At 40.2% G+C, this 13,394-nt stretch overlaps 1 non-coding gene across 1 annotated transcript; it reads left to right on the top strand.

The window, feature by feature from the left end:
* The first annotated feature begins 12,926 nt into the window (after positions 1-12,926).
* On the top strand, positions 12,927-12,998 carry trnae-uuc (transfer RNA glutamic acid (anticodon UUC)). The gene has a single exon. It is a non-coding gene; the product is annotated as a tRNA-Glu (tRNA).
* Positions 12,999-13,394: the final 396 nt, after the last annotated feature.

Below are 13,394 nucleotides of genomic sequence, written 5' to 3' on the forward strand. Positions count from 1 at the left end.
CAAACATCCCAGAACTCAAGAAACACGTATCACAAATAAAGAGAAACAACGAACTTCAAATAAGATAACGGTAACAAATATTAACATGACGACCAAAAAGTAATTTAAATAAAAGAAACGGAAAAACAAAAAAGAAGGCTTGTTTGCTGGTTCTCTCTCCTCTCTGCCATACTCCGCTTCAGCGTCCTTGTTATAGTGGATCAGAAACGACTCCAACGAGGCGCAGGTGTATAATGATACACAGGTGCAGACCCATCAGTAACTCAGACACACAAAAAGAAACACAGAGTCATGACGTCATCACAAGTTGAGGAAAACACAAGACGCGAACCGTAACACATGGGTATTGAACCCCATTGATGGCATTAATTTAGACATGGGTATTGAACCCCATTGATGGCATTAATTTAGACACGGGTATTGAACCCCGTTGATGGCATTAATTTAGACATGGGAATTGAACCCCATTGATGGCATTAATTTAGACATGGGTATTGAACCCCATTGATGGCATTAATTTAGACATGGGCATTGAACCCCATTGATGGCATTAATTTAGACATGGGTATTGAACCCCATTGATGGCATTAATTTAGACACGGGTATTGAACCCCGTTGATGGCATTAATTTAGACATGGGCATTGAACCCCATTGATGGCATTAATTTAGACATGGGTATTGAACCCCATTGATGGCATTAATTTAGACATGGGCATTGAACCCCATTGATGGCATTAATTTAGACATGGGCATTGAACCCCATTGATGGCATTAATTTAGACATGGGCATTGAACCCCATTGATGGCATTAATTTAGACATGGGCATTGAACCCCATTGATGGCATTAATTTAGACATGGGTATTGAACCCCATTGATGGCATTAATTTAGACATGGGTATTGAACCCCATTGATGGCATTAATTTAGACACGGGCATTGAACCCCATTGATGGCATTAATTTAGACACGGGCACTGAACCCCATTGATGGCATTAATTTAGACACGGGCACTGAACCCCATTGATGGCATTAATTTAGACACGGGTATTGAACCCCATTGATGGCATTAATTTAGACACGGGTATTGAACCCCATTGATGCCATTAATTTAGACACGGGCATTGAACCCCATTGATGCCATTAATTTAGACACGGGCACTGAACCCCATTGATGGCATTAATTTAGACACGGGCACTGAACCCCATTGATGGCATTAATTTAGACACGGCACTGAACCCCATTGATGGCATTAATTTAGACACAGGTATTGAACCCCATTGATGGCATTAATTTAGACACGGGTATTGAACCCCATTGATGGCATTAATTTAGACACGGGTATTGAACCCCATTGATGGCATTAATTTAGACACGGGTATTGAACCCCATAGATGGCATTAATTTAGACATGGGCACTGAACCCCATTGATGGCATTAATTTAGACACGGGTATTGAACCCCATTGATGGCATTAATTTAGACACAGGCATTGAACCCCATTGATGGCATTAATTTAGACACGGGTATTGAACCCCATTGATGGCATTAATTTAGACACGGGTATTGAACCCCATTGATGGCATTAATTTAGACACGGGTATTGAACCCCATTGATGCCATTAATTTAGACATGGGTACTGAACCCCATTGATGGCATTAATTTAGACACGGGTATTGAACCCCATTGATGGCATTAATTTAGACACGGGTATTGAACCCCATTGATGGCATTAATTTAGACATGGGCATTGAACCCCATTGATGATATTAATTTAGACACAGGCATTGAACCCCATTGATGGCCTTCTGGAAAATCATAAAATTATCGTATAAGACTGAAATCAACTTTTTCCAGAGAAATTTGAATCCACATTATAAATGTCAAATCAATAATGATTACCAGCAGTAATGTGCGCAGGAGGCTATATCAGATCAATCACATCATTTTCAGTCTTCTTTGTCTCCGGATTTCCTCCTGCAGCATTAGTAACTTCTATAAAATCATCTTTCTCAGCTGTCTGCAATGGTGAGAAACTAGTTCCAGAATGAGTTAGTGAAACAACATACACATAATGATGACAAAAGAAACACAGAATAGACACATGCATATGAAGTTATTAACATTCATATATGAGGAAGTTATGATGTTCAATTTAATCTTAACCTTTCTCCATGGGCTTCACCTGCCCCAAAGACCAATTTTTAAATGATCCAATTTATTCTTAAATTTATTTTCCTTTAATTTTAGTCTCAAATGCAGCTTCTCAGTGTATCCACGATCAACCAAGACCTATTCTGTGTATACCAAACAGAAAATAAATAAAATAAAAATAAAATATCTATCTATCTTTTTCTAAAGTCGGGGCCCCTTTCTGTCTGTCTGAAGACATCAAGAGAGGCCTGTTTCCCCTCAAAATCATCCTCAATGCCTTCATCAGACTTTGACTTTGACTATTTAACTTTAGTTTAATGTAATACACTCGACTCAAAGCTTTATTGTTTGTCCAGATAATGTGATTTCCCAAATGCAATTCAATCACTTTAAAGTTATCACTTAATTATAATCTAAATATTCTTACTCATCACTTTGATATAAAAGGAGTTATGGTCTGACACATGTCCATTCAACAGCTGCTCCCTTTCAGTTTAGTTAATCTTACATCAGGCTTCATTCATGGCATGAAAAGAACAGCCCAAGAATAAACATTGTCCAGTCCACTAAGAGTTAACCTTTTGATTTCATGCACATTTTTGTTTGAAAATAGCCTAAATAGATTTTATTTTATGTAAATTGCATGATTATTATTTTTATATTAAAACTCATATACTTCCACCCACAGCGGTCACATCCATTTTGGGTCTCTGTTCAAGACAATTTCTACATTGGTGCTAATTCTCCTTTCTCTATTAAAAATCACCTTAACATTTTTAACTGTATTTAATTTGTTCATAACTCCAGAAATGATCACTAATTCCCTGTGTTTCTGTTATTAATCTTTTTAATTCGATTTCTTTTCTCCTCTCAGTTAGTCTCCTCTCAAATTCAGTAACAGTTTATTTCCACATTATGATTTCTGTTTCAGGAGGAAAACTGAGACAAGGGAAAAAGTCTTGTTCTGTTTCTCTGTGCATGCTCACAGCCCTCCCTTTACAGCTCCCTATTCTCACTCTAGCAGCCCCACCCCTACAGCTCTTCACAACACTCAGTCTCTGCTCAGTCCCTCCCCTACAGCTCTTCACAGCACTCAGTCTCTGCTCAGTCCCTCCCCTACAGCTCTTCACAGCACTCAGTCTCTGCTCAGCCCCTCCCCTACAGCTCTTCACAGCACTCAGTCTCTGCTCAGCCCCTCCCCTACAGCTCTTCACAGCACTCAGTCTCTGCTCAGCCCCTCCCCTACAGCTCTACACAGCACTCAGTCTCTGCTCAGCCCCTCCCCTACAGCTCTTCACAGCACTCAGTCTCTGCTCAGCCCCTCCCCTACAGCTCTTCACAGCACTCAGTCTCTGCTCAGCCCCTCCCCTACAGCTCTTCACAGCACTCCGTCTCTGCTTAGCCCCTCCCCTACAGCTCTTCACAGCACTCCGTCTCTGCTTAGCCCCTCCCCTACAGCTCTTCACAGCACTCAGTCTCTGCTCAGCCCCTCCCCTACAGCTCTTCACAGCACACAGTCTCTGCTCAGCCCCTCCCCTACAGCTCTTCACAGCACTCCATCTCTGCTCAGCCCCTCCCCTACAGCTCTTCACAGCACACAGTCTCTGCTCAGCCCCTCCCCTACAGCTCTTCACAGCACTCAGTCTCTGCTCAGTCCCTCCCCTACAGCTCTTCACAGCACACAGTCTCTGCTCAGCCCCTCCCCTACAGCTCTTCACAGCACTCAGTCTCTGCTCAGCCCCTCCCCTACAGCTCTTCACAGCACACAGTCTCTGCTCAGCCCCTCCCCTACAGCTCTTCACAGCACTCAGTCTCTGCTCAGCCCCTCCCCTACAGCACTTCACAGCACTCAGTCTCTGCTCAGCCCCTCCCCTACAGCTCTTCACAGCACTCCGCCTCTGCTCAGCCCCTCCCCTACAGCTCTTCACAGCACTCGCCTCTGCTCAGCCCCTCCCCTACAGCTCTTCACAGCACTCGCCTCTGCTCAGCCCCTCCCCTACAGCTCTTCACAGCACTCCGCCTCTGCTCAGCCCCTCCCCTACAGCTCTTCACAGCACTCCGCCTCTGCTCAGCCCCTCCCCTACAGCTCTTCACAGCACTCCATCTCTGCTCAGCCCTCCCCTACAGCTCTTCACAGCACACAGTCTCTGCTCAGCCCCTCCCCTACAGCTCTTCACAGCACTCAGTCTCTGCTCAGTCCCTCCCCTACAGCTCTTCACAGCACACAGTCTCTGCTCAGCCCCTCCCTACAGCTCTTCACAGCACTCAGTCTCTGCTCAGCCCCTCCCCTACAGCTCTTCACAGCACACAGTCTCTGCTCAGCCCCTCCCCTACAGCTCTTCACAGCACTCAGTCTCTGCTCAGCCCCTCCCCTACAGCACTTCACAGCACTCAGTCTCTGCTCAGCCCCTCCCCTACAGCTCTTCACAGCACTCGTCTCTGCTCAGCCCCTCCCTACAGCTCTTCACAGCACTCGCCTCTGCTCAGCCCCTCCCCTACAGCTCTTCACAGCACTCGCCTCTGCTCAGCCCCTCCCCTACAGCTCTTCACAGCACTCCGTCTCTGCTCAGCCCCTCCCCTACAGCTCTTCACAGCACTCCGTCTTTGCTCAGCCCCTCCCCTACAGCTCTTCACAGCACTCCGTCTCTGCTCAGCCCCTCCCCTACAGCTCTTCACAGCACTCAGTCTCTAGCATACTGTATGTGAGAGAAATGTTACCTGCTGCAATTTCTTTCCAATCAACAAACGGCCATTCTTGTAAGGTCTCCGCTAAGTTTACTACTTTAATCAGACCCTTCACCAGTTCCTTTTTCTTTTCTTAGTTAACTTCCTCCTCTGCCCTGTATAATCTATATACTCTGATTCTTTCCAAAAATGATCACTGATCCCCTTTTGACTCTATCAGTGTTTTCTCCAATTCTCACTCCCACTCTTCAGATCTGCGTTGATCTCCAGACTTTACAAAACTCGCTTGTCTCTGCATTTTTCTCTAGTCTTGTTCACTGCAATGTAAAACATTTTGCCTTTTCTTTATCTTTTTCCCAATTATTCTATTTTTTCTCTTCTGAATCTCCCCTTCCCCTCACTCACAGAGCTGTCCGTTCAGCTGACCAGTGAGTGAGAGCAAGGCAGGGAGATATCAGAGAAGCAGGTGCCATTTTGCGTCTTTATACTTTTTCAACAATTGTTTTATTCAATTCACTGTTTCAATTCATTTTCCACTTCTGCTCTCATTTAGCATTTCCTCATTGCACCTGATTCTCTGTATTATTCTGCCTCTGCACACAATACATCATCAACATTGCAATCATGCATTTGAATAAACACAACAACAGCGCATTTAGTACCGTAAGCACACATGCACCAACAACATAGTTAGTCATGCACATTATTCATTATCTCAAACATGCACATAGTTCAGCAATTCCCCGTTTTCTGCACAGTCCGGGTTCCGTCAAACACTGCAATAAATAACTTAATCTAACACCTGGAGGAATTTTACGCGAATTTCACTTCTCCACCCGTGTTAGGATTTTCACCTGTACAGGATTTTCAGCCACTCTTCTGGCAAAACCTTGAATAATTGCACCTAACCGGGAATTTCCACGCACCGTCGCTTCTCGACTCACCCCCAGGCTTTTTCTACCTTCTTTAAATAACCTTTCTTAAACAATCCCACCCCCCGATTTTTGAAATCTGGAACTCGCCTCTATTTTAGCCAATTAGTCCAAATTATTCTATGTCCGGCAAAAGTCTCAGGGAAGTCACTTACTGGGACTTGCTATCACAGATCACACAAGATCACCTAAAGCAAAACGCTTACCTTGATTTTGTGGTGCCGGTGATCTTGTGTAACTCGTGCAAGCTGTCCTGTCGGTGACCTTTCGACCCCTTTGACCTCACTGCCGTCCCTTCTGTGGTCGCCAGCAATATGTCGTGGAAAATCGCGATGAATCTCTCTAAGTTGTAAGAAAACTCTCGGAGTCTTGAGTTCCAGATGCCAAAGTTGTAGTTTATTGAACACCAACAAACACGAGACCGGTCAGCTGTCCGTTCTGACTCATTATCCTAAGTTCTCAGTTATATACCTTTTTGTTATCTTGTTACCCACTGTCTCTGACCCACGAGGTCACTGCCTTGTTTCTTTCCCTCGCACATATAGAAACATACTTCTTTGGTAGCCTCTCATATCTTGACCTCATGTTACAGTTCATGGACAGAGTACATCAACTCCTAGAAACCTCTGCGTAAACAGCCATGTCTCCATCAAATACTTTTTATCTTTGTCCTGCATTTTCAGTGCATTCCCACAATGAGGCAGCCTTGTTTGCTCATACACATTATTATTTGAAAGAAAACACCAGCTGCAAAGATATCATACATTCAGCTCATTAGAACAAGACACCATTCATATAATAACTGATTAAAAGTATCTTTGAAAAGATACGTGCCAGCACAAAGGACACACACCAAGGACTCACATCAGAATACTATTGATTAACAGAAACACATTTTGTTTTTGAAGAAATACACCTGTTTTTCAAGGTTATATACCATATGATCAGCCGGCGGGACGACTGCTTCATTTTCTCTGGCGGTTGCCTCCGTCTAATGGACCGCGGCCGGCTGGCGGCAAGCTGCTTTGAAATACAAGGACAGCTTAGACTCTCAAAATCGACCAGCCATGTTGCCTATTATTATTTTTTGCTCCAAAGCCATTAGGGTTTATAACAGATTCTTGACTCTTGATTCCATGATAAGGTAAGGTTTAGGAAATGACATTTAAATTACCATTTTAAATATCGGGTATACTTTATATTTTATTTATTAATTTGCAACTATGGTGATATCTATCATAAACATGAAAATCCCTGTTTTGACGTGAAGGATAAACTCAATGAAAAAGCGAAATTATCCTCTGGTTTCACAGTTGCGCAGAAATTTCGTTTATATCTTTACATTTTTTCCAATCTCGATTATTTTTTGTTATTTTACCTTTTACAGGTAAGGGATTCATTTGCATGACCTGTACAAATGTTTAAGAAAGTGTTAAAGTCCCTGTAAAGGCAATAAAAAAATTCTAAACACATTATAAATGTTAAATGTATTGCTAAAACACATTACAAAGACTGTGAACTGTGAAGTACTGAATAGCCTACATGCACAAGCGTAGTGACGAACTTCCGCTGTCGCCAGAAGTCGGCACATTTTTTTTACGGTTTACTTGCGCGAAAATGTCTGTTTTTACTCTCCATGATCTTCCGAAAATTAGCGTCAGCGATGTTCATTGCATTGATGATGCCTGGTCCCCTGCTCCGACCAGCAAGAGGGACAAGGGCTTTAAACTCTACATATCGAGTTATCTGCACAACTACAAGGGTAAGTATTTTAATCTAATGTGGTGTGCCGGCAGATAGCGGCTAAGCTAGTTCGCCACGTGTTCATTTTTAATGTAACGTTAGTATAGAAACTTGTTTTTTCTTAGTTTTAAAGCAGACTGTTTGTTAAATTTTGTGATAATTGTAATATCAATTATATTAACTTGTTCTCCTCTCAGTTTCTAATAAAGATCAGGGCACAGGTGAAGTCACTGTCAGGGCATTGTGTTACAGGTCCATGAGAAAATCAGAGAAACCTCACAGTTTGAGTGTATGGTGAAGCTAGAATTAATAAGACCGCAGTTACAGGCTTGTTACTTTAATAGCCCGATGGCTAAGGTTATTCATGTTTAATGTAACTCAAATCAAATGAAAACAGTTATTGTAGGCAGGTAAGTTTCCCTAGCTGGTCCCCTCTGTGTAAAATGCGTTCTTATTCAAGTTTTCAACTCAGTCATTCGTTTAAGATGCAATCTTGTGTTATAAGTATTAGGCTATCATGATTATACAGTGAGCAAGCTATATAAATAAGTATTTAATATAATAAAAGTGTAGAGCAACAACCGAGGGTGTAAGGTAAAGGCTGAATATTGTAGATTTATTACAATATGTTGCATGTTTGAATTAAAATACCTGTGGATATGCAACTTCCCACTCATGAGTGTTATTCAAAGGAGCAAACTCTCTACAAAGGCCTGACTGGAGATTTGCCTGATCTATCCGTCCTTCAGATGAGTAGGGATATAACAATAGCAAATTTCACTGTACAGTATGATATATCAACCAAAATCTGTATACCAATATTTCATTATTTTCTTTTTCCTCCCCTTTTACAAACAAATATTCTGCTTCAAAGAAAAAAAATGAAATTGATGTTCTCATAAGGGTTCTTCATTATGAACTTGTATGCCATGCATAACATACTGTGGATAGAAATTACAGGGAAAGTTACTGGTATGATAATTGTGGTTATATTATATTACTATTATATTTAGTGTATTGCTAATCAATATATTGTTATTCCAGGTGACAGCGGTTCACTTATAGAGCAGGTGAAGCAAGTTGGGGCAATGTTGAAGACATTTGCTCGCACTGGGCAATCAGGTACAACTTGCAAACAACACCTGTGGTTGTTGATGTTGTGCGTAGCATGGACAACAAAATGGACACTATGCTGCAACATTTCAGTGCCAATGTGTCTGTTGGAGAGTTATCCCTGCCAGGGGATCTGTTACTCCCCCTAGACACCCAGGAAGATTTGGCGTTGCTTGACAACAGTTTGAGGCAGGATAAAGAGCTCCAGCAACGATTTGTAAGTGTGCCGATTTCGTTTATAACGCCATAGGGTAATCTAAAAAGTACAATTAAGATTGTACACTGCATATTCTACAGTCTGAATCCACAGCCTGTCACATTTTAAATTTATGAGAAGCTTCAGAGAAATGTAATTTGTAACATGTTTTTTATTTTATTTTCAGCTTTGGTTTTTGGCAATCAAATGTGGGAGGGACCTAAAGACAACCGTGTGGCGAATGCTTCAGAGTATCTTCTCTAATCACCTTTCCATCAATACTACCTGGACTGGTGTAGGGGATAAAGCATGTTTTAGAGACATGTTCCTGAAGACCATTGTTCAAAGTAAGTTGGATATTTTTTTTATATTTAAGTAGATGTGTATGACCTTATGCCATTCAAATGGAATGACAGATCTTTATTTTCATCACTGACAACTGGAACCCTTTCTTTATCCTGCAGTCAGTAACATCAAGACCCCTAAAAAAGCCTGCTAAAAGTGTCAGACTACACTTACTTCTTTTTTTTTTTTTTTCTCTCGTGACCCTGCTTTGAGGGCAACTCCTTGGATGAATATGGGATGGTTTGTCCTTTTATACAGGCGCACACGGAATCACTGAAGCTATGCCAATTTGCACTGCCTCATTCTGGAGGTCGGGGAAAACCGGTGATTCTTAGCCCACTACGCCACGCAGACCCCAACCACTCCAGACATTCTGATTGGCTGTTCTCTACAGCCAGATTTTCTGCTGTTAATTATATTTATTCCCACTTGTTGTCATGTGTAAGTTGAATGTCAAAATATACATTATACCTGTTATCCTGCACATTCCTTGATACCAAAGATCCCAATTATTTAATATACAATTTGCTGCTTATTTCATTGTTACAGTGCTTAACTATTCTATTTTTAAATATAGCTTGTAAATCCTAGATTATACATCTAATACTTGATATCTGCACATTATCTAGTAATAAATATTCTACTTACCGTGACTTTAGTATTGGCTTATTTCATTCCGTCAGTGCTTAACAATTCTATTATAGTTTGTAAATCCTATTTCATATCTCTGATACTTGATATTGCACATTAACTAGTACCAAAAATTCTACTTTCATTCCGTCACAGTGCTTAACTGTTATTCTATTGTTAAATATAGCTTGTAAATCCTTGTGCCACAGGTCAGCATTGCAGTTATAATGGTATATTCTACTCCAGAGCTTTACTCTAAATTATTACCACTTATCCTATTCTTAGAAATGACTTGTAAATATGATGTTATACCTCAATTTATTTGGTATCCTGCACTTTCTTTGGTACCAAATATCCTCATTGCTTATGTTTACTGGTAATTATTTTCATCCCAGAGCTGACCTCTTTATATTATTAACAATTATTGTAAGTGTAACAATAGTGTTTTTTTTATTTTTTTTTTTATTACCAAAATTGAATTGGAAACCTGCATGTTTGTGTGTGTGTGTATATGTATGTGTTTGTATTTTTCTGTTATTTATATTTCAGTGATCTGACATCTTGTTTCAATGACAGTTACTGTACTTTGAAATGTGGAATTAAAACGCCAAATGGAAATTTGTCTGGTTTGATCAATCATTATTCTTGATAAACTGCATGCTATAAATATAAAAAATATACAATAAGCGGCGGCAGATCGCTTGAAAATAGCGTTTGCCTCCAACGCCCCGCGGAAGGTCCGCCTTTGATATAACGGCAGCGGAACGGTGGATGGCCAGCGGGCCGGCTGCGGAACGAAGGCGGTAGGAAGGCGGCTGCCGCTTTTAAAAAGCAGCTGCCGCCGGCGGTGCGCCGTCAAACGTGTTTGCGATAACGCCATTCTGCCGCTTCTACTGCCTCCGGAGCACCGCCAGCGGCCCGCCGACTCATTGCTATCTGGGCTAGTGCTTGACACATGCACAGAGTGCTAGATGGTGCTTTAGGAAGTGTAATCGAGCTGTCAAGATGTACAATGTACAATTTATGCTGATTTCATGTCCTTTCTGGAGTTCTGGTCATCATTCACTTGCATTGTATGAACCTACAGATCTGAGATCTTCTTCCAAAAATCTTTGTTTGTGTTCTGCAGAAAAAAGAAAGTCTTACACATCTGGGATGACCTGAGGGTTGCAGGTTTACTGTAGTGAAAACATGGTAACTTTTCATAAAGGCATTTGTGGTTCTAAAAACCACAGCCATACTTGTATAACAACTTAACCATTGTGTTACTATTGTAAAACATTTTTGGCAGCTTGATTATGATATATATATTTATATTACCATAGTTTTGTTTTTTCTGTATTGTTACTATGGTTTTACTCTGAGTATCATGATTAAAATACGGATACTGTAGTAAAACCATAATCACAAAATTGACCATAGTTGAACTATAGTAAAGCTTCAATTGTGTGGTTACTATGATTTTAATACAAATACCATAAATGATGAATACTGCAGTAAAACCTTGGTTCATTTTCGTAAGTGTTGAATAAAGGTACTGAGATGGAAAGCAAAATAATTGTGAGGGAAAATTAATAGTTTTGTATTCCCCTTGCAATACATTTTAAGGAAGTAAATTCACGCGTCCTCCACGACATTGTGTAGAATTTCACAAGAAATGAAAAATGAATGTAATGATTATTTAAGCATTGTAGAGGAATGCTGTTGTTCTGCACAATCGGTGTTTGGATCTCAGAGATCTTTGGCATGTCATGGGGGACTTCAACATCTGTCACATGAGCACAAAACCCTGAAAGAAAGAGTTTCATACTATACCTAACAATACAATGAAGACTTACCCCATACATCACTGCAGAACCCAAACATTTATTAATATTACTCACGATTCTTAAGAACATTTCAGCATTACTAAAGCTAAAGCCGTGCAGAGTGGGTAAGGGAACACCAATCTTCAGATAAGCTAAAATATGAATAATCCAGATGTTAGAGACGTGTTTAACCAGACTCACGTTATTGAACGTCTGGACAACTGAAATAAAGGAGACCAAAACTACTTCATCACAAGGAAATGTAGAAACAACATTAGAACTTTGTGGAAATATCAGTCTTGTTCCAGAAGTAAAGATCTTATTTTAATTTCTGACAATGAGAAATTGATTTTTAAGGTATAAATCTTTAAAGTCAGACTGACCATGAGTTCTGAGGTTGTGAATCGATGGTTTCTGCTTCTGTTGAAGTCGTCAGTCTGTGTTATTTCTGCTAAAAACGGCATTCAATACTGGTATGACTAAACTACCCATGATCCTAAAGGGGAAAAGACACCAAACAAAGTGACGCCCACTCCCATGACACAAAATAAATCGAGTCGCTCTCCCTACACTCTTCAATGACTTCTACATTCATATATGTATTGGTAAACTTATTTCAACTGTTTTATATATTTACCTTCTTTAATTTGATTTGCAATGCATCATGGGATTGTATTTCATTCCCTCGTTGAAGGCATCAAGTGCACAGTCTTGTTCCTGTGAGTAGTTCATATAATATACTTTGTGTCAAAAAATGATTTATGGCTTAATTGCTGTACCTTTGACCTTTCCCCTTCCGCTCACCCCGCCCGCCCTCCCTCTTTCCCTCCCACCCACCTTCCCCCATTCCGTGTGTGTGTTGTGGTGTGACGTGTTTGGTCATATCTGATGTTATATGTATAATTGTATAATTGTTTGTTGAAAAGAGTTTAGGTTTGAAAATGAGATATCGAGATAATGTATGGTTCATGATGAAATAATTCATTGTTGTAATCATTGAGTTGTTTTTCAGAAACATGTTAAAGTAATGTGTGCGTGGGGTTCATTTGGATTTATTATTATAATTGTAAGACATAAAAAGCAGTATTATGTTTAAAATGTGTTTAAATGACATCTTTAATGAGCGTGTAATGCTTGGTGTCAAACATGGTACAAGTTTTTTTATTAACAAAAGGGTGAAAATGTGTTTTCTAAAACAGTGGATATTGGATAAGGCAAAAAACATTTAGATGGTCGCTTTAAAATAAGGATTTAATGGTTAATGATTGTTATTTACTTTTTAACAGAGGACAAAATGTGTTTTTAAACACCTCTCAGACTCCCATATGGTCTAGAGGTTAGGATTCCTGGTTTTCACCCAGGCGGCCCGGGATCGACTCCCGGTATGGGAGAGGTGTGATGGTAATCCACTGAGCTCTGATCTACGCGGAGCTGTTGTGAAAACAAAGGCAATTCAGTGGCATTCTCGGCACAATGACGTGGTTTTCAACAACTATAATCTTTGATATTGGTTTAACAAATACAAGTTTTTTATTAACAAAAGGGTGAAAATTTGTTTTCTAAAACAGTGGATATTGACTGATCAAAATCAAAGGATGCTAGTCATTTTTAAAAATAATAAATAAATGGTGTTACGAAAGATTACGTTTAACATTAGTTTATTTATTTTAAGCCATAGTAAAAAACTCATTACATTACATGTGGTCTTCAGATTTGAAAACACAACCCATTTAAAACAGACTGTCTAGTGTATTTTGTGTGCAAATGTCACAGATGACACACGCTTG

The sequence above is a fragment of the Xyrauchen texanus genome, unplaced genomic scaffold (genome assembly GCF_025860055.1).
Source record: "Xyrauchen texanus isolate HMW12.3.18 unplaced genomic scaffold, RBS_HiC_50CHRs HiC_scaffold_51, whole genome shotgun sequence".
Lineage (NCBI taxonomy): Eukaryota > Metazoa > Chordata > Actinopteri > Cypriniformes > Catostomidae > Xyrauchen > Xyrauchen texanus.